Source organism: Lutra lutra, chromosome 5 (assembly GCF_902655055.1).
Source record: "Lutra lutra chromosome 5, mLutLut1.2, whole genome shotgun sequence".
In the NCBI taxonomy this organism is placed as follows: domain Eukaryota; kingdom Metazoa; phylum Chordata; class Mammalia; order Carnivora; family Mustelidae; genus Lutra; species Lutra lutra.
The window spans coordinates 59843132-59849951 of record NC_062282.1 but is presented as its reverse complement, the minus strand read 5'-3'; the positions used below and the strand labels follow the sequence as shown (position 1 = coordinate 59849951).

General features: G+C 41.0%; 1 pseudogene; it reads right to left on the bottom strand.

Moving 5' to 3' along the window:
* Window positions 1–749: 749 nt before the first annotated feature.
* LOC125100804 (60S ribosomal protein L5-like) lies at window positions 750–1692 on the bottom strand (annotated as a pseudogene).
* Window positions 1693–6820: the final 5128 nt, after the last annotated feature.

Genomic DNA, 6820 nt, shown 5'->3' with positions numbered 1-6820 from the left:
GATAGAGACAAAATAGGTGGGGTGGCATCCCAAACAGAGTAGCAAGCTTGGTCTTTCTAGAAAAGCATTGTTTGTGCTGAGACATAAGCGATGAGGACTCAGCAATGCTGATAGGAAGAAAGAAAGAGCATTCCCACAGAGGAAACAGGAAATGCTAGGAGCTGGGAATGAATTCAGTGTGTTCCAGAAAGAAAAGGGCCAGAATGGCTGGAGCAGCATTACAGAGGGCAAGAAATAAATTTTAAGAAGTAGTCAGGCCCAGAGAATGAAGGGCCCTATGAGACCACAATAAGGAATCTGAACTATTCTGAATGTGATAGCAAACCAGTTTTATACAACTTTCTGTCGTGTTATCACTTTCCTCCACTTGGCATGGAATGCCCCATGAGAGGAGGAGAAACAATAGAACAGAATAGCTGAGGCTGAGATGGAGTGCTGGATGGCCCTTTGCTTATGGACCCTGTTTCAGGCCAAAAGGCCTTTATTATTAGGGATCAAGGCCTTGGCATTGCTATTAGGAATTTGTAGACTCCATGATGTGCACTATTGTTGAAACAATTAGACACAGGCAATGTCCTTTATGATGCATACTGGGCTCTTTGGGGGTCTGTATTCTTCCTTTAAAATCTATGAGCATGTTGTTTCTCAAATCTTAACATACATATGAAACATCTTAGCAGTTCATGTTAAAATGCAGGTTCTGATTTGGTAGATTTCCTTTTCTTGTCTTTTTTTTTTTTTTTTTTAGCTGCTTGATGGATAAGTTTATTATCTTTACCTGAAAAATCTTAATAGAAAAATGTGGTTTGGTTTATTAGCTCTCAACAGCCCACTCCTGGGTGCTAAGAAGCTTGCCTTTTTCTGAGCTATGCAGTTTCTCTCCTGGGCAAGAGACATTTTGGGATGGTTCCACCTTTTCCTTTTCACTTCTTTTTTAGTCTTCTTCTCATAGAATAGATTCTCTCATATAACTGTGAGCTTTCTTAAAAATGTCCTCCATCATGTCTAGAGTTGCATTGTTTGTGTATTGAGAGAATTATTTATTATAAGTATTTCATCTTCTTCCATTAGGTATCACATATAATCTGCAACATTCTGACCCATGATGTGCTTCTATTGTAGTTCTGTATTGAATTCATTGCATTCTGAATCATAACCAGGGAATAATTTGGTACTGTAAGGCGTAGACAAGCCTCCATCCACAGCTCCCTGAGTGCCCCAAAAACTTCATTTCCAGTAGTAGTTCTGGCAAGCCTTGCATCCAGATAGTGGGTGATGGCACCACATTGGCCATCAATCTTCCCATATTGTATTCATCTCTGGTCACCTCCAGTTGGCCTTCATAGATCTTGTCCATGCCAAATCTGTTGAGAAGCCTGCAGACTAGCAACATGCCCATACAATATGATGCATCCTAATTTTTCAGGCCAACCTTCATACCATACATTGGGAGTTCATGCACAGCCTATCATATCTCCTTCTCTATAGGCATAAAAAATCTGACAAATGACATCTCCTTTGATCATGCACTATCATCCTGTATTTAGGTGTGTTGTACTTATTTTTATCCTGAGTTACCAAGCATTTCTGAGTATAGTAATCAGTTTTACCCTCTCATCTTTTTCTAAATTTCACAGGGTATCTCTTGAAGTAAGCCTTAGTCTTGACCAATTTAACCCCCATCCTGCAGAACAAAGACTAGTGTCTGTGGCTTGCTATAGAGCAGCCAGGGTGTTGCATTTCAAGTAATCTCAGAGGTCATACTGAGGCATCATATAGTCAGATCATGCAGTCTGAGGACTACATTTTAAGAAGCCAGAACTAAGGCCCCTTTGACAGGGATGCAGTTGGATTCCTTCACCTGTCTCCAGTTTACCTGTTCAGATTCAATCCCCTTGGTTCCAGAGCTGGAGTGACCTGATATAAAGGGAAGTAAAAGATGAAAAGTTTAAGTATAAGATGTATAAGATAAGAAGTATAAGATGCAATTTGAGGGGCACCTGGGTGGCTCAGTGGGTTAAAGCCTCTGCCTTCAGCTCAGGTCATGATCCCAGGGTCCTGGGATCGAACCTCGTGTAGGGCTCTCTACTCAGCGGGGGGGGGGGGGGGGGGTGGGGGGGTGTCCTGGGGCCTGCTTCCTCTCTCTTTCTCTCTCTGCCTACTTGTGATCTCTGTCTGTCAAATAAATAAATTAAATCTTAAAAAAAAAAAAGATGCAATTTGAAATCATACCTAGGCCCATGGATCCTGAATTAAATAGTGAGGCCAGATGGACCAAGTCAAATAAAAGTCCTATGCATGTTAGGTAGTCACTCTATTTGCCCCTCCTATGACACCAAGGTCATTTGTTCCAGGATCTCTTAGAAGACAGAAAGCAATTTGAAACCAAACCTGAACCCTGAGCACCTAGGGCTGGCCAGTGGGGCCAGCTGACCCTGATCAAATGACACCCCACTTCTGTCTCCAGAAACACCAGGCTCCCCAGCCTGGCTCCTGCAAGGAAAGCTTTTTTTTGTATTGCACAGGATATTAGCCACTTCCTTCTCTATAATTCATCCTTCCACTTTGCCATCTGGAATATTTCTCTTTTACAAGTGCCTAAGTTGTTACAGTTTGAGGCAGTTGAATCTTAAATTTGCCATTTTAGGTAATTTATTGTTTTTAATGCTTTCTTCCCTAAATTCAGAGTCTGTGGTTTGAAACAGACTCCAGTCAGGATTTCTACTTCCTACTTGGATATCTGGTGGTCTGCCCTTTCCAGGTCTTCTCTGGATTTATTTTTCAGCTTCCCACTGGTGACTACCAAGGGTTTCTTCAAATCACTCCTCCCACTGAATCCATTAGTTTCCTCCATTCCATAACTGTCCTGAATGCCTTGGTCAGACCCCTTATGGTGGGAGCTAAGAGGTCTTATTGTGCCTAAAACATCTTTATACTGATACTCTAAATCCTGCTTTTAAAAACCTCTTGGGCTATGGTCATATAAACAATAGGTAGAAATAAGTACAAAGTAAACAATGAGATTTGAAGGGAAAGAGACCTCACAATTGTTGAATATTTACTATGTATAAAAGTCTGAACTGAGAGAATAAGAAATATCATTCCTACTGTGCAGATGAAGAAACCAAGGCTCCAAATAATTTTCCCAAGGGATCCTGAGTTACAAAGTGGTGGGATCAAAACTTGTACAAGATCTAACTCAAAGCCCATGTGTTTGTCATCAGGTTAGTACTGGAGGATTAGGTGAAGAACAGGATACCGGGCAAAGGACGAAAACCAGGTTCTGAGGGTGTTCAGGGGTGGGATAATTGAGCATAATTCAAGCCAGGAAGCAGAATGGGCACAGAATTTCTAGAACAAAGTACCAGCTACTAGATAGAAGCTTTATGTTGAACTAACCTTGGCATTATCTCAAGATTTTATGAACTTCTTATTTATGGAAAGAGCTGTACTTCTGGTTTGGTTACCTTGAAGCTTGCAAATGAAAGTGAATGGCAATAATCTGCTTTATGGAAATTTTGAGTAGGAGTGGGAGAAGATTAGTTGATCCCTGGAAATTTTTCCATGATTTTCTTTGAAGAGGCATGTTTAGGTAACAATACCCTAGTGGTTCTCAACCCTTGGGAGCTTTGGAATAGTTAGTATATGTGGGCCCCATCCAAGACCAACTGTTGGGTTTCTAGCTGTGGGACCCTGGCATTTATGCTCTCTGAAGCTATTCAGGACTGATGGGATGCCAGGGTTAAAACAACAGCCTCAGGATAAATGAACTTACTATTTTTCCTTGCTCTGAGAAGGACAGACTTAAAACACTGCACAGTTCTAAGAGGCAGAGGAGAATAGGGAAAGCTTTCTAGTGCTAAAAGTTGGAAACCTGAACTTTTGTCATTTGGAAGGAGAAAAAGACAAATTTTAACCACTTTCCAGTTTTGTCAAAGGACCATCCACCCAGAAATTCTCTTCATCTCATGTTTTGATGAGTCCAGCTTCCAGGGTTTAACCTTCATGGAATCAGGTTCCGGAGTGAGTTTGGTAACATCTGACACTCACTTAAAAAGCTCAATTTTAAAACTCACCACACTACATACAAGATCTGCTCTTTGTCTAAAGTACTGGCAGTTGGGAAAACACTGCTTCATTGATTTTAGACCCAGATAATCAAAGGGACACAGTAGTTTTTTGTCCTGACCAAGCTGCTTACGAAGCCATCAGGGAGCCAGAGCTAGGCCCTGCCCATCCTAGACCGTCTTCTTGAAGTAGAGCAGCATTTAAGATGCTCCTGAAATGTGATGAGAAATATAATCATCCCAATAAAATTAACAGGGGATGCTGAAGGGAAACAGTCTGTGTACCCAGCTCAACCCAGCCTCATAATGGTGGCCTCATAATGGGGCATCATGGCTATAGTTCCAACTTTTTAGCAAGCCTCTCTTTTTTTTGGAATTGCTGTAAGACCCCAAGATGAACTATAGCACACTAAATCAGAAATGAACTATAGAAGATGATGAAAATTTCAGAGCAAGATGACCCCCAGCTAGCATTCACTCTTTCCTAATTTGTCCTTGGTCTCTTTCTTGGGATGTATTACAACTCAGAAAAAAAAATAAATAAATAAATGAACCAGATTCATGATAGCTAAATGAGATTTTTGCCTAAGAAGAGGTATGGCCGAGAGAGAAAACATAAAAATCCCATAGAGTTGAACAAGACTTTTAGAGCTCATCTAGGTTAGTGTATCCATCAGGATTGGGCAAGAAATGAAAATATCTTCCCCATATCCCATGAATTCATTTCATTGGTAGGATGTAATCCAAATACAAAACCTTAGCTACCCAAGTCTGAGAAGTGTAATTTTTGTTCCTAACTATTCTAAATGGAAGGATGGTAAAAAGAAAGTTTAGAGAACCAATCCAAGGATTGCCCAAAACCAGCAATTTTCAACCTGTATACCATAGAATAGTGACATGTAGCTACATGTTATTTTTTTAAGACTTATTTGAGAAAGAGAGAGAGAGAGAGAGCATAGGAAGAGGGGCAGAAGAAGAAGGGAGAATTTCAAGCAGACTTCTCACTGAGTTTGGAGTCCAACATGGGGTTTAATCTGAGGCCCTGAGATGACAACCCGAGCAAAAACCAAGAGTTGGATGCTCAACCAACTGTGCTACCCAGGTGTCCCCATGTTTTGTTTTGTTTTTTTAAAGATTTTGTTCTCAGATGAATTTGAGCCATCCTTGACAAAACAAAGCTGAATATGATTCTTTACTGAAATAGGTCTCAAGGTCTTCAATATCCATGCAGGCAACCCAGTTTTTCATATTTTAGGAAACATGAATTGGGTAAACACTTATCTAAGCCCACTTTTCAGATGAGAAAATTGGAGTCCAGAGAGATTAAATAAGACACCTGAAGTTGAATAGCCAGTTCCAAACCAGAATCCATGTCCCTTAAGCAGCCAGGCACGTTCTCTGCTAGAAGAGAATGAAAAAGATGTAGGGGTGGCAGACAAGCCAAAAAGAAGAAAGATGAAACTGACAGGAAGGTGAGAAGGGCTAGAAATCTAGAGGAAGAATATGCATCTATGTCTCTCCTAGTTACTGAGAGGAAAAAGTACAAATCACTCTGTATGTGTCCTGACCCAGATGCAGAGTAATTTCATTAAAGAGGTTGGAGCCCTGAACCCACATCTCATCCCTTCCCACATGTGCCTGGAATATGTTGATGCTTTAGTCTCAATTAGTAACAGAGAAAACTGGTTCTGTGGAACATGTCATCTTTATAAATAGAACCAGAGGTTTCTAATAGTCAGGAGAAGCTCTGTCTTCTGGTATCAGCTATTTATTTGTATTTCTGTTTCATAAAACGCACCTTCTCTGGTCCTAGGCTTCCATTAGGCGTCTGCTCTCCTGCCCCGGATGTGCTACACAGATTCCTGTCTTCTTGACTCAGACCCCTGGGAACAGGGCCAGTGGGCACTTTCTCCTCTGGTCCCTGCCAAAGTTGTCACTGTGGTGAGGATGTTTGTGTTTGATAGTAATTCCTTCTTTAGATGGTGCACTTAGGGGAAGGAAGGAAAAGAAGAAATATCTTTTTCAGCCGCTATGCCTCAGTGGCCACATCTCTTTCTCTCAGCCAACCTGCACATTTGTTAATTCTTTTTAATAAAAATTTTAGTGTGTCAGTTCTTTCTGGTTTGGGTATATTTGTCACTCACAAGAAGTAAATTGTAATTCTGAAATGATGCTGGGCAATCTGGTGATGTTATGGTGCCAAGTCTCTCCTCCACTCCTGTCTTTCTCTCTCTCTCTCTCTTTCTCTCTCTTTCACAAGCACTCTCTTCCTCAGGTAACAGACAGAAATCTAAGCTCAATCAGCAAAGCTGAAAAAGACTTAGGATTCTCTAGTAATGTAGCATTTCCTTTTCTGATAGACTTGATTTTAAATGAAACATTCTGGAAATGAAGAGCTCAGTAATTTGTGAAGCAATTTATACTACAAATAGCTATTTATCTCTATTAGTTAACACATGTTTGGCCACAAGTAATAGAAAAGCCAATTAAAACTGGCTTAAACCCCACCTCATACATATCCCCCCCAAAAGGTAATTTACTGATCACCCAAAGAACAGTTAAGGAGTAGAGCTACTTGTTATACTGTTGGATCCAGGAGCCAAAACAATGTTACTGGGACACAATTTCTCCCTTGCTACCCCTGCTCCCTGCTCACCCTCAGCAGACTTCTCTCAACCAAGAGGTCCCCAGATGCCCCAGACTGACAACCTCACAGCTCCCAGTCAGCAAAAAGAGAGAGTCTATCCTTCAGT